The 24,914-nt window shown below is 34.4% G+C and overlaps 1 long non-coding RNA gene across 2 annotated transcripts in view; it reads right to left on the bottom strand.

Moving 5' to 3' along the window:
• Nucleotides 1-12,917: 12,917 nt before the first annotated feature.
• Nucleotides 12,918-24,914, bottom strand: part of LOC146998466 (uncharacterized) — a 56,066-nt gene continuing 44,069 nt past the window's right edge. For both annotated transcript variants that reach the window (XR_015039444.1, XR_015039443.1), the window contains one exon: nt 12,918-13,149. This is a non-coding gene — a long non-coding RNA (uncharacterized LOC146998466). The remainder of the gene's footprint in view (nt 13,150-24,914) is intronic.

Below are 24,914 nucleotides of genomic sequence, written 5' to 3' on the forward strand. Positions count from 1 at the left end.
TTTTTAAATTAAGGCATTTGTTGAAATAGTTTATCTAAAGATCTTTTTGGTTATTATGGTATAAAATTTTAAGTTGTAAATGTTGTTAGTTTGTACTGTTTTGTATGTAATTAAAATTTGAGCATAGCTAGACTCAGGTCAAATGCAGGTCTTTCCGCATCATTCAAGGGTTATTCTGGTAGGCAGATAATTTTAGGGACTAAATTAGAAAACATTTGTTATTTTTATTTGCTTGCACCCTCTCTGAATACTTCTAACAATGTTGTTAATTTCTAGCATAGCATAATATAATAGTTTTTCTATCCATCGGAAAATTAAGCAATCATGTTATTAAATGTAGTCTACTTGCTTATTTTCTAAATTTTTATATACATTCTTTATATTCATATTGTAGTGGGAGTATAAATAAAATATATTTAATTTTTTACTCTAAATAAAATAATACTTTAGTTATAATGTATATATTAATCATATTTTCTTTATGCAATTGGAACTGTCTTTATTTTTAATTTATATTGTGTACATTAAGGCTGAAGGCCAAATTAATTTATAGACTGAAGATTTTATCTTTTTATGCAAGTTTTTCTTGTCACAAATGATCCAATTTTAAATAACATTTATTTTGAGCTAACTTTTAATGTCCAAGAAATAAAAATCATTTGTTGAAATTTAATAGAATCATATGCTTCTAATTCTGATTTGTTAATGCCATGCCATTTAATATCTGATCTTAATCTAAAAGAATGTTTTTCACTCTGTTTTCATTAGCCTAAATCCTATGTAAAATTCTTTGACGTCTTTTAACTGTTATGCTATTTATATTTTTATAGTCATAATAAAATTTAATTAAACATCAAATTCATCAAAGAAAAGTTATAAGAATAAAAGCCATTATTTTTCAAATAAAATATGCTTTGGTTTTATTGTCTATTGGTAATTACTGAATAGTTTTTATTATTATTATTATTTTTATTTATTCATTATGTTCTAGCAATTCAACTTTGACCCCACATTTGGTAGCTTGTGCACTTAAGAATCAGTTTTTACAAATAAGACTGTCAGTCTAATTTGTAAATTTGAAGCAAAACAATGTTTGTAATGTACCCAAAACTGTTCTTGTGTTGTTGCATATATTATATCATGTATGCAACAATATATTATATATGCTTTTGTTGGTGCATGCTATTATATATATACAATAGGAAAGACTTCAAAAATCTTTTTAAACACTTCATACTTTAAAATAAATACAACTTTATGTAGAAGCATATACCAAAAGTTCATAAGCCAAAAAATAATACAAAAATATTCTAAACTATGAATTCTGCTGTGTAATATAAAATGAACAATAATAAAAAGAAAAATCAGGTGCATAAGAAGGATCAAGTTGGATAATGTCTTTCAAGGGAAATAGCACTATCTGTCTTGTATGATTTTGGATTAACCATAGATGTTATCCTGTATATTGCCCGATTAATTTGAATTCTACTACTTATATCTATGCGTACCCAAAAAAAAAAAAAAAAAAAAAAAAAAAAATTAGGAATAAATTTAACTTAATGTTACAAATAACACAAAAATATAAGTAAATTAAAAAATATATATATAAATATATGTATCCAGGGCCAGTGCTAGAACTGGTGTAACGTGCGTATGAAAGGTTTGGTTTTCCATATTATTTGCCAACTGGCTATTATAACTGTTTTTGTTTATTTATTCTACATTTTGTGTGATTATTCTTATTTGAGATTTCTTCGGAAATAGACATTAATCTGTCAGTTTCAGCCACAGTTGTAATTCCCTGTATAAAATGGTGAAAATAATAGAATAGTAGTGAAGGTTTCAGATGGGCTACTTAGAATTGTGAATTTAATGTGAAATGAAAAGTATTTCAATTAAGTTTCATTACAATCTGGCAGACATAAAGATAGGGAAACATCCAAAGTAAATGTTTTTTCTTTAATACTGATAAATAATCTAAAATTTTTATAAATGATGCTTTAATGTATCATTAAATAGTATTTTAGGAGATTTTCTTAAATAAAAATAACACTTTTGTACAATTGGGAAAAAAATTAGTTTACGAAAGCATGAATATTGGTAATAATAATGCCAAAACTTACTTTGTGACATAAACATGCACATGCATATTTATATATATAAAGCCGTCTTCAATTTTTATATATAATTTCTCTTAGGAGAAATACTATATTCTAAATGTGCCTAATTAAAAAAAAAAAAAAAAAAAACACAGATAGCCTATATATAATATTTTTCCGTTTTGCAGGTGTGAAAGCAGTTAAGCAGAAAACATTACTTACCATACATTAATTATTTTTAAAAATTTTTAAAAATTTTTTTTTAAAGTTTCAATTAAAAAGAACATGTTTCTGCGCTTAACACTCTTTATTCACTGTCACTGTTGATCACTACAGTAGTTGGCTCTACTACCAGTATCAATTATCACTAGTACTAGTATCCCACAACTGGTCACCATGACCAGCAATCACAACTAGTACAATACTATGAAACGTTCACCCAACAATGTATTTTATGCTCAATCATTAAATACATTTTGGTGTGTTTCCAGCTGTTTGTATACATCTATTTCTAATAATTTGCATGTATAAGCCGCATCCCTGAATTCCATATGCTTTGTCTGAAAAAAAAGGGGTTTACACTCGAGAGACTGCAGTACATAGTAAACACTAACTTTGAGGAATTTTTTGTGGATAATTTTGAAAACTGGTATGTTTACATCATATGAGTAATTCAAATTAAACTCTGCTCTGCTGTGAGATGTCATAGATGTAAGTTTCATCCATGTCTGTTGTCAGAAGTAAGTACTTTTTTAATGATTTTTCATTTGCTGACAGATTATGACAGTTCTTCACTCACTAGCAGACATGCATATTAAAGCACTAAAAAGAGTTTAATTTCAACATATGCTGGCATTTCTATTTACGACCAATATCTCAAAAGCAATTTCACATTGACAAATTTTAGGTACCCGAGTCTTCAAATACAGCCAAATTATAAATATTCATACCTTATCCAAGAATTTCTACCAGAGAAACAGCATGAATTTAATGATCAAAATTGCATTCAAATGTGCATTCAAATGATAGTAATAAAGAGTGGATAATAATAACAAATACTATTCATTAAATTATAGTGCATGTTATGAATTATGTGTGCTATTCAGTTTCATTAAAAGTGAATTCCTTTCATGGAGAACGTAATTAAAAAACAGAACAGAACATCAACAGGAAACAAAACTGTTTAGACTGTTGACTGTTATTTTAAGGATATTTCACTACATTTTATCCTTCTTTGGAATTCAAAAGATTAATCTTTTATTACTTATACAAAGCCATTGAATTGACTATTGTGACTATTCTTAAATAAGTGAAAATAATTTTCTTTTTTTTTTAAAGTTATATTTTTACTGTAAAAAAACAGCAGATTCTTGATACTGATTTGATGTTTCAGTAAAATTAATTCATGAAGTTTGTTTGGAAAGAAAATCAGCATTTGAAGCAAATAGCAATACAATATTTCCAGCTTTTTCAATAAATTTATTCTTAAATACAAAAATAATTAAACAGGAAGAAAATGATAGTAATAATTTATACAAAAATAATAAACAGAAAGAAATAATAATAATTTACACACAAAAAGTAAAATTTTTGCAAGCATGCATTTTTTAAAGAATTTTCATAATAAAATGAAAAATAATGGATGGGATCGATCATCTATAGGATCATGATCCTGAGATTAACTTTTGCTTTACGAGTTTCATCCATATTTTTCAATTTATTGTGAAAACTCATTAAAAAATGCATGTCATCATCGTAGATCTCTTGCAAGATCAACTCATTATTTCGTTCGGATACGATTGCAACTCATTCAGATACGATGTGCTCCATATTAACCCTTTCGCCGTCCTCTCCTGTCCGTGAAAATTTCTCCCCAGCGGCCGTCTGTTTTTCGTAGCGTGTAATGTTGTTTTCTCTGTACATCATAACTTTCCATACATGACTTTCGTATGTCAATGAATATTGAGTAAAATTATAAGGAAATAAGCATAATTGAAAAATAATAATATCTCTGCTTATTTCCAAGAGCAGGATAATTTGATAACATCTAATCCAGGCGGTCCACTCCTCCCATTTTGTTGTTGTAATCTTTTACAATTATTGTTTTTTTTTTACTGTTCTTTTCCGAGTTACAACATCAATCATCGATTTATTACGGACTGTACTCATCAAACGTATATCCTTCTTGTCTTTCCAATTCACAACCTCATTTTTTCTTTTTTTTTTTTTTTTTTTTTTTTTTTTTGCTGAATAGACGTTGAAGCCATCTCTTACTGTCTTGTATCTTATGTAAAACGGCGCGAATATTCATAAAACCCGGGGCAAATTCAGTTAGAAATACACTGACTACCAATAAGTATTTGGACACCTGTGATAGAAAAGAAAAACTAACTTTATTCAAAATCAATAGTTGGTAGAGCCTCCACGAGAGGTAATTACAGCGTGGACCCTCCGGGGCATACTTTCCACGAATCTTTGTATGACAGCTAGTGGTAATTTCTTCCACTCGGCTTGGAGAAGACATAGAAGTTCCTTCACCGATTTTGCACGGGTAGTGCACCTCTGAATTCGGCGATGCAACTCGTCCCAGAGGTTCTCGATAGGGTTCAGGTCTGGACTCTGGGCAGACCAGTCCATTCGATGAACTCCATTGGCACCATACCAAGCCTTGGTTAACGTTGAAACATGACAACTGGCGTGGTGCGATTAGCCGCTTAAGCTATTCGCACCAACATTAACCACGCATGCGCATTGAGTTGTCAAAGGCGGGTTTCTACCTTGGCGTAGTTTATCATTTTTTAAGCGTTGGCGACTTTCAAAAGTTTAGAAAGGAAAATGGGTTCCTTTTCTTATAAAAAGAAGGAACACATTTCCTTTTATATAAATTCCTTTTATATATATATATATAAAAAAGGGCAGATTTTTATGTTCGCAATGTTTATCCTTTTCCTGAACGGTTTGAATAGTTTAAATGACTGATTTGAAAGGGAGGGCAAAATCGTGTTGACATTTTTTGTACTTCTTAGCTTTAAAGATGTGTTTTGCTCAATCAGACTTTTAATTCATTCCTCTTTGAAAAATTTCGTCCGATAAAAGATACTAAAAATTAGACAGCGGATTTCTGTGTAGAAAATTTAGACATGAAATAAATTAAAAGCGATTATATGAACTATTAAATGAATTATTCTGTATGCCTGCTTATTTTTTTTATGGAAATACTTGGCATTTTCAGGACACAAAAAGTGCTTCAACGAACTTTGAAATATTAGTACAAACATATTAATCAATTAAATTGAAATAAATAATTGGATGTAATTTAAAAGACAGAAATAATTTAATGTAAGAGATCTAGATTTTAAAATTTGCACACACAAATCAGATTTATTTATCAGATTTTGTAAGGTTTCATAAATAACTTTGATTTTGAAATATGGCATTTGCACATTTAAACCTGTGTGGATACTGAAAAAGTGATGAATATGTAAGAATATTATCATTTTCAGTAACTTTTCTTATTGAATAATAAATTCTGACAGTCCTATGCTATAAGAATAGGGTCTAAGTTTGCATAAAAATTTCTCTGTTAAATAAAAGAATTTAAGTAATTTCTGTAGCCTTTTTGTCAATACACTACAGATTTTTTAAGTAATTACTCGTCCTCGCTTGCAATTAGAACCATCATTAAATCCCTATTTTATCTAATCATTTCCTGAATATTATCATGTATAGAGATTGACTTCTTCTTTGTAACTGATAATTACTACTTGCAAATTATTCTCTTGCTCGTGAACTATTAACAACCCTTTCTATTGCTGAGTTAGGGTTAACAACCTTCGCTCTCACTACCGCCTGCCTTACGGAAATCGGCGTAAAATGCTGGTACCTGGGCTGATTGTGCGCATGCGCGAACGTAGGTCGTGTGAATAGCCTGTTAGCTATTGGCACCGTCGGTGTGATTAGCCACTGCGGAAAGTAACAGGGGTCCAACCCGTAAAACTGCCACAACGTAGGAAGCACATTGTCATCCAAAATAGTGCAGTAGGCATCGGAGTTGAGCTTACCATGAATGGGGACCAAGGGTCCCAGCCCATACCAGGAGAAACACCCCCAGACCATAATTTCACCTCCGCCGAACTTGACTGTTGGCACAATGCATTCTGGCAGGAAACGTTCTCCAGGTAAACGCCAGACCCAGACCCTGCCATCCGAACGGTAAAGGGTGAACCTTGATTCGTCACTCCAAAGAACCCGTTTCCACTGATCTACGGTCCAATTTCGATGCGCTTTGCACCACATTAACCGAGAAGCGCGGTTGGACTTTGTGATCAAAGGCTTATGGGGAGCAGCACGACCATGAAAACCAAGCAGATGTGCTTCCTTACGGATGGTATTCATTGAAACAATACTCCCGGATGCCTGTTGAAACTCCTCGCGGATGAGGGCCATCGGTTGGGTGCGGTTCTTCCGAATTTCTCTGGACAGCACTCGTCGGTCTCTATCTCTCAGTTTCGTTGGCCTGCCAACTCGGGGCACATTCCGACAATCACCGCTCACCTTCCACTTCTTAATCACATAGGCCACTGTAGATTTAGGGTACTTCAGATCGCTAGATATGTCCCTTAAGGATCGGCCACATTTGTGATACCCGATAATTATACCTTTCTCGAAATCAGAGAGCTCCGAACTGCGAGGCATCTTGCATGCGACTAAAGCCGATGCTGTTTCCTACACGATATATACCAGCGGAGTCCGTGACGTACCTTAGGACGGCCGATATCGTCATTTGCATAGGTGTCCAAATACTTATTGGTAGTCAGTGTAGAATGCCTGATTAGTGCTACCCTCTAGGAGGTATTAGAGCAAACAAAAAAAAAAACTCAAACAAGTAAACATTTAGAAAGAGTTTTAAAATGTAGAAGAACGCTTGAGGCGCGTTACGGCCGCCCTGCGGAAGTTTCACTTGAATGTGCTAGACGCGTTACGGACGACGAAGAGGTTGAAAAAAATGTCGCGTTCGATATGACAGCAAAATCATCTAAAGAAAGCCGCTTCGTTTTAGCTTCTCTCTGATTGGTCGACGCTTATCCCAAACTTGGCGGGCGTAAAGTTGAGAACTTGGAGCCTTGTGCCAAAGAAAGAAAGGCTCCATAGACGTAATGTAAACCAGTTTGTCTTCTACGCCGCTAAAAAGAAGAGGGAAAATTCGCCAAAGGATTTGGCGTGATATGCTGGACTTGGCCGAGATTTTCCTCCTCCGTCACGTGTACAGGAAATAGTGGAACACGGGTTAAGATGAATAAGGACATTAGGTGAAGTTTCACATTCACTGGCTGTTGAACTTGCATTATCCATATGGCAGTTTTATGTCTGATTTTATATCCGTCAATATGGAGGGGAAAAAATGGAGTCACACAGCTTTAAACTCTTGATAAACGTGACCGTCGAACCTGTTCGAACTTCGACATCAGCTTCGAGCTTTGGCCTTTTTTTGGCGACCGATGTTTCACGCATGCGCAGCTGTTTCCCTTTTCGTTCGAAGGGAGCCATTCCTGCTGCTGCGAAGTTTTCCTTCTTAACAATACATATTCTTTGCTTGTGTCACGAGCCTTAAACCAGATTATGTGACGTAGCACAGACTGATTTCCTTGGCAACGCAGCTTGGCTTTAACCCCTTATGCCCTTTATGCCTCCGTCTGAACACAGCCTTATGCTTCACCGGCTTGGGCAGCCTATTCTGAGAAGGATATTTATAAACTGCAAGTAATGCAGATCAAGTTCCTGAGAAGAATCACAAATGCGCATTTTCACGTTTCCAACAATACTCTGAACAAATACCTTAAAATTGAGTATGTTGACAAGTACTTACAGCGCATGAATAATGAATTCTTTAACAAAGCTCTGTGTTGCTTTCACCTCCAAAACTTCAATTGTTTTGATTACGCGATCCTCGTTGAAGATAAAAATACTCGCCCTTATGCAGCTCACCTCACCACGGACACTAACTTCCCGACTTAGCTTTCAATTTGTTTCACGCTCACTTACACTATCACTTGTTACGGCTACGCTGTCACTTAACACTGCGTGGCGTTTTTGAAATTTTTAATTGTAAATTTTAATGTCTTATGCTTTTATACTAACGCAAATTTAATTGCTAATTGCATTTTCTCTCGTTTTTGTAAATTTCATGTATCTTGTTTTTGATTATTGCATTTAGCGCTTTCACTGGTTATTGTTTTCTTGCTCTTCTGTCTGTTCATCGCTTACCCCTCAATCGTCTGTTATTGTTTGATTCTGGGCTTTGCTGCTCTTGATCGCCTTTGTTCTTGCGGCTCTTGCACACCTTTGGCCTCTTACGGCTACGCTGTATGACGAGTACACGATTTGCGCCTTTTTGGCACTATTTCATTGAGCCGGATAAGTCGCGCTCTGAGCGATATCCCGCCCATAGTGGCACAGATTAGAGTAGATTAGATTAGAATTCCCATTCTTCGTGGTGCATCCGTCTGATTTCTCCGCAGGGTAAGATCGTGCCGCCAGGCGTTTCGCCATAGGAATTTAAATGAGGCAGCAAATTGATCAATCCGTTCTGTGGATATCAGCGGTTTTCAGGAACTCCTCAACAGCATGTGTGACCATGCTTTTATCATTCAGAAAAATAAAGTCGGAACCATTGGTACCCCGGAGAAGACGCGCGTGGGAGAGGAAAACTTCATCACACCTAAACGATCTCCAGTAAATGAACTTCTGTCGAAAATGCGGAGTTCATTATAATGCCTCGCCATGCAAAGACGCCAGGATCATCACAGTGATCTCTTTCTCTGAAGTTAGTGGGATGAAAGTGTGTCTCGGCCTCTTTCCATGTGAAATGGCGCCAAAAGTCATTTGTCAGACCGAAACGACTCTCATCAGTAAAGAGGACGTGACTTCATTGATGATGTGTCTAGTTTTTATGTTCTCTACGCTAGTATAAAAGGTGCCGCCGATGGCCTGCTGTGAATGGTATACGGTGTTCAGGACAGCTAGCCAATAGGCCATATTTATGAAGTCTTCTGGCCACAGTAACTTGGTATACCCGTCGTCCGGTTGCCGTGCGCAACTGCTGAGCATTGTTGCCCGTTGTCTAGTTTCGATGTCTCTTCGCCTGCAGGTCTCTATATCGCTGGTCACTGCTGCTTTCCTTAGCCGACCACCACCAACTTTTCTTGCAGGTGTACCAGAGCTTAACACATTGTACGCCGGCCCCGCAAAAACGCGGATTTCGAAGTCTATCGCTTGAGCGCCGGCCTCGCGAAAACGCGGGTTTCGAAGTCTATCGCTTGAGCGCCGGCGCGCGAAAATGCGGGTTTCGAGGTCTTCGTTTCAGCGCCAGCCCTGCGATAATGCAACATTCTTTTATTTGGCGATTAGTTTTTATCATATTTTTCCATTTTCCACTTGTTTCTTTTAAATTGAGCATTGTTCAATGCATATAGATTATATGTTGAGTTCAATGGCAAAACTATAAAATATCAAAAACTTTTACATGCTGTTGCACTTTTATGGGTCGAGGAATATACAAGTACTCAAGATGTATCGAATGTTTGTGTGGAACAAACTTCTGTATTAGTTCCTACACCTCGCACATCAAAATATGATCACCCTCAGAGACTATCGGGTGATATGAAGAAGCATACCGTTACTCGAATTATTGGATCTCGGAGCAAAAACCGATATGTACGACGTCCCATGCAAAGTTTGCTCTGCTAGCAAAAAAAGAAGCGAGAGTAGCTTTATGTGTTCTCTATGCCTAGTACCTTTACATCTTGGAAAATGTTTTGAAAAATACCATACATCTCTTAAATATGAATATTTTTCTTTCTGTTTATATCATATATATATATGCAATAATCAATCATCAAATAAAACAGGTGTATTTTTTTATAATTATAAATTAAATTTTTTTTATTTTGCTTCTATTTTTCGTTATCGTTAAATTGCATATAACGAATATGCAAACCAAATTTAGTGTTTTACGATAATGTATAAAATTTTAAATATTTTCTGCACCTATTCATTGGTCGTAAACAAGCGAATTATTCCGGCACCCACGCTTTAGGCGGTCGACACGGTGCCGGCGCTCAGACTTGAGTTGTCTCAGATTCCACCGGCGTACAATGTGTTAAATTGCGTCGGAGCCCGTACTTCTCAGTTTGTAAGATAAATCATAATTCTACCCGGAGCGCGCCGGAGCCCTAAATAAGAAAGCATTCATCACTTCTTCATTCTTCTAAAGAAGAAGTGTAATTTTTCACATTACACTTCTTATATGTAAATAACGGAACAACAATTTTAGTAAAAATTTGATCTCAAAAATTTTATTTTTAGCAGCAATAAAATTATATTAAAAATCACTTATTAAATTTTAATTTACCCTTTTACATTTTATTTCATTTTAATGTTAATTATTTAATTATTTAGTTATTTTAATAAATAATAATCAATCATTAATTAATGATAAGATGATAATTCATAAATATTAATTGTCAATATTGATTTAATAATTATTAATTTGATAATAATTAATTATTCAATTTTTAAATTATTAATGATTTTAATAGTCATTTTATGTATATATTTACTCTTGCTGACGGTCTTCCTAGTGCTCCGGCACTTCTAATTTTTTTTTAGAAATTAATGACTTGTACCTGTTGTTTGGGAGACTTTCCAAGCTCATGAATTAACACTTTTATAAGTTCCAAACCATTGGGGCTACAGACGTCAAACTACGCCCCTTCTCAAGCTTGCCAATCATTCTACTACGTATAAAGGAGTCCAGATGTTTTCTTATAGCCATACTTTGCACGTACAACCTCACTTTCACTCGCAGAAGAATACCTGAAAATGAGTCGCGCGCACTTACTACACACCACGTTTTGCGTGCCCTGATGTATCCTCTGACGTCATGGTGCTGATATTTTTGCATGTGCATCAACTTTCCAATGAGTTGGCTCTTCATTATACTGATCGCAAAACTTTTTAACAATTTTATGGTTGTGTGTTGAAAAATGGATTTCTTGCCTAAGTTTTACACACTGATACATATATGAGAAGTGTTTAGCATAAATATATAGGTGAAGGTATAGTTCAGTTTTCACAGCACTTCTATTTCAAGGCTTCATGTAGCGGAGCGCAAAGATCTGAATTTGATTTTGTGGGCCAACTTTTTCTTTTGTTAGCTTGTTCAACCCCCCCCTCTACACTGCATTATTTTAATTTTCAATACATAAAATAATCTTGTTATTCTACATTTAGATATAAAAAATCAATTATGGACCAACTTTTATTTCTTCCCTTCGTTAATTTTATTTATGTAGTTTACAGTTACGTTATTTTATTTTTCAACGCATATTGGCATTACTCATGTTAGTTCAAATGTCAGTAACATTATCCCCTCTTTCTTATCAAAACGTTCATTGATAAAAGACATAATAATCATTCGATATCAATCACATTATTATTTCTGAAGTGAAAACCGTTTTCTTTATTCTGCTTATCATACCGAAATTTGGCTAATCTTTTTCTAAAATCGTTTAAAAGTATCCAGAAAGGCGCCATTGGAATATAACATTAATTTTCAATTTGAATGGGATTTGAGGCAACTTCCTATGTCCGCAAGTCAAAACAAAAATTCGGAAGAATTTTTGAATACTACTTGGACGGCAGAATTAGCAATCTAAAATAATTAACAAAATGGGGTGTCTTTTATTTCTGTTGTTTTTGTTACCTAAACTAGTACTAGGTAAATCTACTGTTAAGAGTATAAATTTTATAAAATGCTGATTCTCCCTCCGACATAAAGTGCATGCAACACTGATATATTTTTACTCTTTTAACATTTATTTTTCTGAGAATGGTTGAGGCTCAGCGCGCGCGCGCACACACACACACATAAAAAAAAGACTACAAAAAGAAATAAATTGTAGTTTTAAAATTTCCATTAATAATTAGTTTCAGGGACTCCCCGAGTCTGAAAAAAGGCCACTGGTATGTAACATCATAATAGACATCATAGAATAGACAAGCTGCACGTAATAACAGACTGAAGGGATTTTTCTGACGAATTGTTTGCACGAGTTCAGCTAGTTAACTTTTTAATAACAAAATTTTCGAAACTAAGCTTGTAGTCTTTTTACTAGGCTAAATTTAAACAAATTATCATTTTCGTGTGGCAAGGCGAATAACGTATTTCTATATCATGCTGTATATTTGTGGAATAGTACAAGTCAATTGTCTTTAAAATGTGTCAACTCAAATAAATCTCTACCATTCTTGGAAAAGTAAATGTTAAAAAAGCGCTGGAAATGTATGTGTATTATTCCTTGGTATTCGAGTTCAGCTTCCAACTGAAGATGCCAACTTAGCTACGCAATCAACATTCTTTTAAGAAATGTTCCATTTAGTTTGCGCAGTTTTGACTTTGTTCCGGTAGCATAAGAGAGGGATGCACCTTAAGCGTGTTGCATTACGGGTTCCAACAAGACGAAAGAAATGCGGAGAGTTTTGAGCAGTTGGCTGTTTCAGTCATATAAAAAATAAATGCCAACCAGCCTCAGAAATTTATTTTCTTTTTTATGATTTCTAATTAGTGGATGCGAAAAATGTATGGACATGCATATACTAATGAATGTTCCTTCTTTGTTATCTCCTAAATCACTTTATTTACGTCTGACTGATCAAAGCCGTTCTCATAAAAATAGACCAGTTTTAGTTAACAATTATAGCAAAAGTAAATATATTGTGACTTCGTGAATATCCCAGAGACAAGGAAGATAACATTAGTATTGCGTCCACCTTTTATTTTCTATCACAACATATGAAGACACAGACATCAATTTTAACTTTCCGAGTTGGTGACACGTTCACGGGCCATGATGGCATCCATAACACCTGACCTTGGCAAACGAAAAAAATCTCCCCACTTTAGCTTGCTGGCGGAGCTTCCAATCTCTCTCTAAGACCCAACATCGAACGCTGTGCTGTTCTGAATACCTTGGATCAGTCTGGTTGCCATCTAGAGGTATGAAATAGAGTTTATTACGATAAATAATGTATATATTTATATACAGGGTGATTATAATTAAAGTTTAAGTTTCAAAACGCTATAAAAAAAGAACCACTCATGGAAATGACGTCAAATTTGAAAGGAATGTTATTGAAGAAGGCGGAAAGCGTATGGCAGAAGAAAAAAATTTAGTTTCAAAAGTTAGCAACAGATGGCACTGCAAGCGGAAGAAGACGTAAATTAAAATTTTAGTTAAATTTCAGTGTTATAAAGCCGCCAGGTACCAGGCTGTTCCTCATTTCGCGTCTCAGACGTTCGCAATGGGTGTTTCACTGCAGGATCGCGTCTGCTGGTAAAGCTGTATTACAAGAATGATGATTGTGCAAGAGTAGCTCTGCAAAAATTCAGGACACTGAAGGGTATAAAAGAAGGCGTTGGTCCAATGAGTGTCGTAGGTCTAAAGAAAATGATGCAAAAATTCGAAACGACAGGTTCGTTTGATGTGCAATCTGGTAGAGGGAGAAAACGAGTGCATTCGACGGTAGTTGAAGAAGTGGCCACAGCATTACAAGAGGGGTCGGCCGGTGGTGTGCAACCGTGCAGTGCACGAGTAATTGCCTGAACATTGGACAGGCCTACGAGCGCGGTGCTGAAAATTGTACGAACATCCTGCAATGCTATCCGTACAAAATTGGCCATGTGCAGGAGTTGCTTCCGTCTGACTTGACAGCTAGGGAGACTTTTGCGTTAGAATTCCTGGCTCGCATGGAAGTGGATAATGAATGGCCGTGGAAAATTGTGTGGACAGATGAAGCCCATTTCCATCTGATAGGATACGTGAATACCCAGAATTGTCGAATATGGGCAACAGAAAATCCACTGGCAACGCACCCCGTACCACTTCATCCTGAAAAGGTCACGGTATGGTGTGGCTTTACGGCATCGTTCATCCTACAACCATATTTTTTTGAGCAGACGGGTGCTTCCGGTCCTGTTATCGCAACCGTCACTGGTCAGAGGTATGCATCGATTTTGCGCAACCACGTGATTCCAGCTCTGCAACAGCGTAGATGTGTCGATGAAATCATTTTTATGCAAGATGGCTCTCCTCCGCACATTGCACATCCCGTGAAGCAGCTGCTGAGGCGCCATTTCGGAAATGCTCGAATTATCAGCCGTCATTTCCCTACAGCCTGGCCGTCCCGATCGCCTGATCTTACTCCGTGTGATTTCTGGCTGAGGGGATATCTGAAGGATGTTGTGTTCCGTGCTCCAACTGCAAATTTAGCGGAATTAAGGCACGCATTTCGCAACACATTCTGAACATCACCCCGGAGACACTGCGATCCGTTGTGGAACATGCTGTTTGTTGCTTTCAACTTGTTGCACACAACGGTGGACACCATATTGAACATGTTTTGCGCCAGTCTCGCGACAGTTCCGAACTGCTTTGATGAATGGTTCTTATGCGGTATATCACCGCAAAACTCTTGAAACCGATTTGTTCCTTTCGATGTGATATGTACAATCATGCAAATAAAATTATTCAACAATTCTAATTTGTCAATGCGCTTTAATGTGTAACTTCCACCTTAGCCGTTGTTTTACGAATCATTTCTCGTTTCTCGTCGTGATTCTCCCGCTTACAGCGCCATCTGTTGCTAACTTTTGAAACTAAATTTTTTCTTCTGCCATACGCTTTCCGCCTTCTTCAATAACATTCCTTTCAAATTTCACATCATTTTCATCAGTGGTTCTTTTTTATAGCGTTTTGAAACTTAAACTTTAATTATAATCACCCTGTATATAAGAATAAATTGTAAAGTTAAATTAAATTTAAATAATTCTCTTGCACCTCGCAGCAATAATTAATCTTTTATATGTATACAACTAAAATTTCATAATTTAAAATTTAAATTAGCTTTATGCGAATAGAGAATATTTATATATGTTACTGTGAAAGACCAAAATCGGAGAATGTCCGCACATACCAAATACGTCGGTGAAAGACCGAATATTTCATTAAACTCTTGTACTTTCTGACCATCACTGGTGTATGTCGACAGTCACAAATATACTGTGGTAAAGGTCGAAAAGAGAATTCGCGGTCAACAGAGGGGCGATAGTCAGTCGCCAAAATCCTTTGTTCTGCTGCGACTGAGGTTATGTGGCATGCATTTGTTATACTCTGGAACACTGCCAGTCTTATGCAATTTTTTCTTAAATTTTTTTTTAAATCCAATACCCTAATTTATATTGAATGGATACTTCAGTGAATTGTGAACGTTTCTTTGAAAAATTAAATGCATTAGTTGCGAGTAAACGAGAAGACAATTGTTTTCATTTTCACAAGAAAAGTGCCCTTAAAATACTTTCTGAAGTGATTTCTGGAAACTAAGTGCAGCACATCTTTGGATTACAGACAATTAAAACGTTTTGGCGTTTTAAAAATTAATGCTGAAAAAAAATTAATTGTACCCTTAAAACCAGGAGAGACGAATATCCAGTATTATGTTACTAATGATGAATTGTTCAGCATACTGTTTGAAACTCACACAAGAATAAGTCACTGAGGAAGAACACGTACACTTAAAGATTTGAAAAGTAAATACAAAACTATTACATATGAAGTTGTAATGTTGTATTTAAATTTATGTAAACAATGTCAAATGAAGTATAGTGCACCTAAGAAAAGTATTGTTGTGAAACCAATGGTCAGTCCTTAGTTAAACTCAAGATGTCAGGTTGATCTGATAGACCTGCAGTCACACAGGGATGGCGAACATACGTTCATAATGGTGTATCAATATCATTTAACAAAGTTTGTCCAGATGCGACCATTGAAAACTATACAGATGAAAAAGTAGCGTATCAGCTTTTTCAAATATTTTTAACATTTGGTGCTCTAGCTAAATTGCATTCAGATAACGGTAGGGAATTCTGTAATCAAGTCATACCCGAACTATGCGCTATGTGGAAAGATGTTAAGATAGTTCTTGGAAAGCCTTCTCATAGTCAAACACAATGCTCCGTTGAAAGGGTTAATCAGGATATACAGAATATGTTATCTGCATGGATGAACGATAACGATGCAAATAAATGGTCAGATGGTTTGCCCTTTGTTCAATTTGCCAAGAATACTACATATTATGAAGGAATGAATGAAGTCCTTATGAGCCATGTTTGGCATTAAACAAAGAAGAGGCATAGCATTCTTCTTTTTTGCCTGGAGAACAAATCGCAACTATTGAAACCGAAGAACAACTCGAAGAAATTTCTAATACTTTTGAAACTGAAGAACAGCTTGAAGAAACTGTTAATACTTTTGAAGAAAATTTGAGCAGAGGCCATAAAAAAAAACCATATTCCAAAGTAAAATATTGAAGAGGACCTGCAGCCTACCACGCCGTCATATCAAGCCCTGACTGAACAGCACGAGTTTATTTCTGTAAAAAGATCGGCCAGGAAAGAAAATCTTCTACTGTAAGCAACGAAATGTTACGAACCTAAAAAAAACACATTTCCTCCTGCTCAAATTGGTGATATCGTACGAATACAAGTCCCTGATGTCGACCGTATTCGTACAAATGGCCGAAATGTGTTGGCAGTTGTTGCTGGAATAGAAGACTCCCACTTGTATAAACTAGCAATGTGGAATTCAAAATGTCATAAAAGTTTAAGTTCTTGCAATAAATAACATTTCAATCACGTGTGTGTGGGGGGGGGGTATTATTTTCTTTTCCCATTTAGAATGTATTGCTTAAGTTCAAAAGTTTATTTACATGTGCTGCTACTTAAGCTTTTTCGTATTTTGACATATTCGGTATAAATGCAAAAGTAAAAAAAAAAAAAAAGTTCTTTATTGGCTAAATTTAAAATTAAATGCTTAACATTTATCCAAACACAACTGCTGTCATTATTAAGAAGGCAAGTAATATCGAGTAGCCCTTCTTACTTTAGAATCTGAAGGTACATGTCTCGCAGTGAAATCGCCTCTACAGAGTTAGGAACAACCCTCCTCACCGGGATTGGTTACTCAGTAAAAAGACAGCCGAAAAAGGTTACGTCACCATTGTGAAGTTTTATTGAGCCTCAAATACGGAGAACAAAAAGCACATCTCCGAAATATTCAACATTAGTGCATGGTGAATGTCGACATTTGCTGGTGTAAGTCAATAAGGATATTTGGCAAATATTTTGGACATACACCAAGCGACTATGTGAATGACCACATTCACCAAATTTCGGTCTTTCACAGTAACCTATATCTACACATACACACACTTATACATGTACGCATATATATGTGTGTGTAAGATAAAAAAAATGCAAATAAAAATTGTTGCTTACATTTGCAATATACCCGTAATTCTTCATTTTAATTTGAGTATTTCTCTTTTCTGATCTAAAAGTAGTAATTATAATAAACTTATTTAGACTGAGTCATTTCCAAAATAATCCCTATAAAATGCCTTTTACATAACGCTGGTGATGTAGATTGAAAAAAAACTCAAACAGCCAATAATAATCAGCAGCCAACTATTAATTAGCCAATCAAAATGATATTGAAATTGAAACTTCCCCACTCTGAATTAAGATTTTGGTCTGAACACATTACACTTCGTTCTTCTCGGCCTAGCCGAACTGCTGCTGCACTGTTCTCTTCTTACCGCAACGATATCAAAAAAGTAAATGTTCTGGAACAGGCACGATTAGTGTGCCAAGTTATCTGTGCCGGCAAATATTAAATAAAAAAAAAGTTCAATGAATATTCAAATCTGCCAAGACTGCGTCTTATTGCGTTGACACGATTTCAAGATTTGTTTCTCATCTTGAATCTTTTATGTATGCTTCAACATCTACCTACGCCATGGCTATACTCAACCATTTTATACCTACCGGCCACTTTGTGGGTGGTAAAATTTTCTTATCGCCTATCTGTGTCACAGTAACTTAATTTAGCTTAAATGCAAAGTAATTTTTTGAGTGGAGGCTTAGTATAAATATATGCAGTTAAATTTATCCATTTACTTATATTTTTTGGCTTATATTTATAAGAGGCAGAAAATTTATGTCCCACCTAGCTAGCCGAGAATCGGTTCCAGTGAACCTATTTCGTCTAGTAACCCTTAAATGGTAAGAAAGGAGATATACGTTTCTCGGAAAAATTTCTTCTAGCCAAACGTTTTGTTACGATGTAATAACACCATTATGCACGCTATAGTCACAGAACAACACGTAAGACAAGTGGCAAAATCTTATAAATATAGGGAAGCAGGAGAGATCTGCACGCGGGAGAACAGACTTTCATCATTGCATGGACAAAAGCCTTTACCATCATTATTAAAGCTTTAATTTACCACTAGTGGGTGATAGCGCCTAGGTTGGCTATCACTGATCCACACAATAAATTTTTCCGATTTATTTTGCATGCACACAAGCTGGTGCTCAAATTTCAGTATCTTTCTCCTCAGAAAGACAAAAGTTAACTAAATTTTTGTGCCGCGAAAAGTATGTCCTTCTGCCCGTTGAACAAATTTCTTGTTTTCGCATAAAAACTCTAATTTTAATTGCAAATATTTTTAAAACTATAATAAATGTTTCAAGTGTTTTTTACCTTTTCTTTTTTCTATTTTACAGTTTTTAATGGAGATGTTTTGAGTTTCTATCTAGTTTTGCCTTGCTGCGTAGTGAGAACTGAATTGATTGAATAAGAAGTATATCGCTAATGAAATTCGAGGAAATAATTTTAAATGAGGTGCAGTATAAAATGTATATAATTTAATAGGCCGCACAAGGAAGTCACATAGTGTACGCATCAGATATTTTTTGTTAATTAAAATTGAAAGACAAATGTGTTACATTTTTCCGAGTGGCAGCTCGCAGTTTCGAGGTAAAAATGTTTTATTTCGAACAGTAGTGCCACTGCTCGTTTATAAATAGCCGTGTTTGTTAATAAAAAAATTTAAATTTGTACAATATACAAATGAAATAAATAAAAAATTTAAAAAAAAATAAATAAAAACAAAATCTGAAATGTTTCAGATTTTAAATTACGTCCAAAGGGGCGTTTTTTAACATTTTGTGTGTTACCTTTCTTTATTAAATATCATGTTCCTCGCACTTAAACCATAAGATCCAGTGCAACAGCAATATCGCAAAATAGTTTTAAAACGAGCATATCTTTAGAATTTCCGATACAGAGACTCACGCGCTGGAGATAAAAATGTTTTTTCTGCACAACGTTGCCATTGCTCGCTTTGAAATCCTTGAGTTTGTTAATCAAAAATTCGTCAAAGTTTTAAAAAATAGGAAATCGATCATAAAACAAATTTCAAATTTCAAATTTGGTCTTCCACATGCTCATATTCGTTGGAGGATTACGTTATTCAAAATTCGATGACTCTATGTACCGTTGTTTTATCACAATACGAGAAATATACATACATTTATGCAGATTTTTCATTATTTAATTTCTTCAAATATAATGCAGGACTCTAACGTTTTGTGGCAACAGTTTGAAGGACTTATATAAAAAAAAAAAAAAAAAAAAAAAAAAAAAAAAAAACTAACTCGAAATTCAGAGTTCGGGCTCTCAGATGCACATGTTCAGTTTCAATTTCAGTTTTGGAAGCTCCGATCTTTGTTTCCTATTTTTTTTTAATGTAAAATGGCAAATAAGTAAATAATATATATATATATTAAACTTTGCTGAAAATATATGTTACCCTCTAAATAAAGTAAAAAGAGATGCTAAATCCGAAGTTTAATATAATAATCTAAATAATCTTGCAATCAGTAACTGCAAAGTATCATCAAAAGCATTAGGACAGCGGTTCTCAAACTTTTTGCCTCATGAAATCTCTTTCATGATTGCTAGATGATCATCTCCCCCTCTCCTTTCCAAAACTCGAAAATGCATATACATTTATTTAAATTTAGAATATTTTTTAATGTGTTTAATAAATTAAAGACAAAAAATGTAGAAGCTGTTGATAAATATCAAAACTTGAATAAAAGTAGATTTTGTATCCATAAACTATAACTTAACGGTAGATAAAAGGCTGATCGCACTCTCTTGCTGAAACTTTGAAAATCCTCTTCCCTCAGGGGACGTTCCCAGTTGGTTGAAAAAGCCCTGTATTAGACTTAATTTTTGTTGCAGACGATAGTGGATACACATTACAAATTTTGTAGTTGATTTTTATATTAGAACTGTGCAGCTTGGTTTCGTTTGAAGGTTAGAATGATAACGTTCTAATTCTTCAGGATACATAACTTCGGATTTAGCATCTTTATTTAGTGCAGGGTTTCTTAAACTATGGGTCGCGACCCCCAAGAGAGTCGCGGGACTTGCAGCAGGGGTCGTCAAAAAGTTTAACAGTTTTTATATTTCTTTAACTTATTAAAATAATTTTACAATTACCAAATATTTACCTTTTATGTATCTGAAAATAGATAAAGATAAGACAATGCAGACAAAGTAAAAAACGAAAACGTTTCGATGCATTTGTTTTCATTAATAATATAAACTTTCATTTTCCTTGCTTTGCACGTGACGCTGTCATTTCGTCTGTTACTTATTTAAATTTTTCACATTGTTCTATGTCTTAAAATTAGAAATTACAGGTTAATGACCTAAAATTGCAATAGTATCTTACAGTACAAGTGAAAAAATTGACAGTTTCACTCACGCGTGCGTCGGATTTGCGCTATACTTATGGGGTTTCACAAAATTTTTGTAAATATTAGGGAGTCCTGGTGGGGTCGCGAAAAAAATCTCAGTGATGAAAGCGGGGCAACTGAAAAAATTTTTAGAAACCCTGATTTAGTGGATTGAACTTGTTAAGGAGGAGTAGTATGCGTTCAAGTAATACAATCCATAACATAGAGTAATAATATTAAACTCAGAAAAAATTAACATAATTCGGCATTGCAATCAAATACAAGTAGTATTCATATTTTAATCTCTTTGAGAAAATTTCACTGAATAGTCTAATTTATGATACTTTTACTAAATTTTTTAGATGAAAATACTTAAATAAAATTAAAAAAAACTTAATTATTGAAATGTTTCTATTTGTTTTCTTAATATGGCTTCTAAAAACGAATACGTGGTTGATTTTGTTCAGTTTCATTATTGAAAATAATTTTGTATAACTTCAGATGTTACCAAAGATATAAAATATCTGATTCTTAACTAGATGAACGTACAAATCGTGTAAAATACTCATTTTGTGTTCAACTACCAGACACACTGAAAATCAATAATGTCTGTCTGGTCTAAAGTTGCATCAATATGAAATTAAGCCTGAAACATTTTACATCGGTTTGGTCATTATTATTAAATACAATCTTATGTTATACACTTAAATTAAAAATGTTATTTATTTTTTACCTTTTTTACCTACTATAAAATGATGTTGCTTGGAATATTCTGACTACAACTTCGAAACTGAGACGTGTTTAGAGAAGTTTATTTCAAACATGCTAATCTGGAAGTTATTCAGAATTGTGCCTTATCATAAGGGCGTTGGCACTTTTTGTGTAAGTCAATGTTATTCGAAAATGCATAAGCTTTAACAAGGGTGCATCGGCATAAAGGGGCCTTTATGAAGGTGTCTTTTGCAAGTTAGAAACTGATCTTCATAATAGAGCAGTACGTTTATGCCAAAGTTAGGTTAGGTTATTTGAATACAGCAAATAACCGAAAGCTATCTATCCAAGGTGATTGATGCCTTTGTGGAGGAATTTCTAAGAGGGTATGGCTTGTATTTATGGTTACACCTAGGACAAGCCACAGAAAACAAACATACAGCCAGCCCATTTGCCGGACATCGGAACCTAGTATTCAGCGGTCTTAAACGCTCTGCCACTGATAGGGCCATCGTTGCCAAGGATTCCTTCATAGGGACTTATGATTATTCTTAATATTCATCGTTGCCAAGGGGTCCTTCATAAGGACTTATGAAGATTCTCATGAAGTTCTTATGAAGTTCATATGAAGATTCTGTCCCTATGAAGATTGTCCATTCAAGGATCTTTAAGATTTCTGACCTTTCGAACATTCGCCGACTGGCATAAAGGTGTCTATATCATTATGAAGCGGTCCCGTTAGTTTCATTTGAATATTTTTACGATACTTTTAAATTTAAAAACAAGAATATTTTCCCGTCTTATTTGCAAGGGGGCAAGTAAAAGGGGAAAATTAAAGGCATTCAAAAGCTCAAATAGCATTCTCTGTACTATTAACGTTAGTGAATTAACGGGCCATTTCTTTTTGCTGTATACATCTGGTTTGTGGACCCTATGTTGCGCATGCCTGTTTAGTAGATTGTTAGAGGTACATTCTGTTTATGACACTCAAAGTATAAATAAAATTTATTAAAAGACGTTAATAATTCCAGATAAAAGGACTTTTTAAGCAATTTTCTTATGCTGTACTTGAAAATGCACTTTTATTATACTGAATATAAAAGATCTTACTTGTCATCGATTTGCTACGTCTGTTTAAAGCTAATGTAATTTTACTGAAGACGCGTACGGATTATTTTCTGGATATGAAAAGGTACGATTAAAATTTCGATACGAGTTTTAGTACTATGATTTAAAATACTCATTTTTATTTGTAAAGATTATGTTAATTTTATTAACAGTTAAATTTTGAGTTAAATTTCCTTTCCTATCGCTTCTTAATTTCAACTTACCACTTCCGGCCAGAACATAGTTTTGGAATCACGTCTGATTGCTAATGAGGAAGAGCGGTATTTAACCGCGAAGTTCTACTCTCTTAGTGAGAGATATACCAGATATTCTGGCTAGCACGAGTCCACCGTTTTAGGCTACTCTCTTGCAAGCTATTATTACGCTCGGCCATACTTTAGGATTTTGATAGCTTCGCAGTCAATTAGCGTTAAGGGGCCAACTCCGTTAGAATCTTGATAGCTTCGGCTACAGTCTCTTAAGTTCAAGCCCGAGTGTCGGCTTTATTGTAAAACTCCAAGACGAAGTTCTGTTAAACCTTATTTGAAAATATTTTTAATAAAGAGTCTTTTAATCCTTTCCAAGTTTATTTACTGTCTCACGAACTCAAGCGATTATTCGCTTAAGATTCTTCACATCCAACTGTAACTTAGAATTACGCAATAGAGAATCCTACGTATTTAAAGACAAGTGTTTTTTCAACTTAAAGTAAAACAATCTTGAAATATTAGGTTATTTCATGCAATATATCATATAATTCGCATTAGTAGTATCTGTTATACATTGAAAAATATCAGAGAACGTATCTAAAAGAAGTTATAATTCTGGTGGCTAGGTTTGTAAATCGTTCTGAATACTGTTATAAGATAAACGTTAGGACACACTATATGTTCTAGCGTTACAAGATTAAATTCATTAGACGATATTTTGGTGACTGAGTAAACAGCATACATATTACTATCCACTTTTATATATTGTTAAGGATTTTGTGCGTTGTTTATGATGAAGTGAGAGAAATATATTTTAGTGTTCTACCTTGCGAAAATCTAAATTAATGTCATAAAATTATTTTCTTGATTTATTATTTCTCTAATAAAAATACCTATTTAGTTTCCACATAAATTCACTACAATACATAGTGAAGCCTCTCATGGCAACTACTTCTGAAAATGACTAGTATTCCTGATAACGTAAATAAACATTAATACTGAATATCATCTTTCGAGGGTGACCATCTTCAAAGAAGACTGGAATTGTCTGGTATAGTATATTGTCTCTTAGAGTTCAATGCACTTCGTCTAAATAAGTTGTTACAACTAAAACATCTCCATAAACTTTTGGCAGATTTTTGGGAACCTGAATTAGATCAGAACTTCAAAATGAGCTACATCCACTTTTACAATTCTAAACATGTTCGAAGTGACACAATTATTTTTTTCGAAGATTCCTCTTAAATAATCGTTCAACCAGACGATTTATATCCAAATGCCAGACAAACTTTCCTTCACTGATTCATATTCAATGCATAGACTCAATCAGTTGTGTGTCCGAAAGAACTTTCTGAAAGTTAAGCCTTTAGGCATTCGGGGGAAAAGAAATCAAATGCCACAGGCATCTCTAATCATTTATTTTCACTGGATTCTTCCTTAAATAATCTGCAAGATGTTCGCAGCCTTTTCTAGCAGTTTTTGAACCGTCACGGAGTATTATTTATTATTGATCTTTACCGCGGAAAGTATTTATTGATAATTCGAAAACCCGTGCTCCAGATATTGAGTCAAAACATATATCGTGAAGTACAAAATCCGTTACCAATAAGATACCAATTTTACGATTGATCAGTGATTCGAGGAACTTAGACGTATCTTCGGCTTAAAATGTTTGTGGCAAAACATATTTATTCTTTCGTCGATGGGAATGCTAATCCTGTCTAGTTGTTTGGTTGAAATTCTTGCGTAATTTATTTATTCAACATATGTGTTACATGAATACAAAGTAGAGATAAACTTACAAGCAAATACAATTCAATAAAAATGCACATAATTTAGCTGTTACAGTAATAATAGTTTTCATCATTATACATTGTATTCTTTGATTATGACTAGAACTTATTCACAGCATGAAATTTGTCCAAATAACAGATTTAAAAGAGCTTGTGACTGCCTGGTAAACTGATAGTTTTTCATTTGTTAGTTAAACAAAATTTTTAATAAAAGTGCCTTAAGCCATATTAAGATATATTAAACATCTTTAACTTTCTTAACATTATATCTTATTAAGAACATACAACA

The sequence above is a fragment of the Stegodyphus dumicola genome, chromosome 2, assembly GCF_044657685.1.
Source record: "Stegodyphus dumicola isolate Sdum_Otavi_A_Nest chromosome 2, ASM4465768v1".
In the NCBI taxonomy this organism is placed as follows: Eukaryota; Metazoa; Arthropoda; class Arachnida; order Araneae; family Eresidae; genus Stegodyphus; species Stegodyphus dumicola.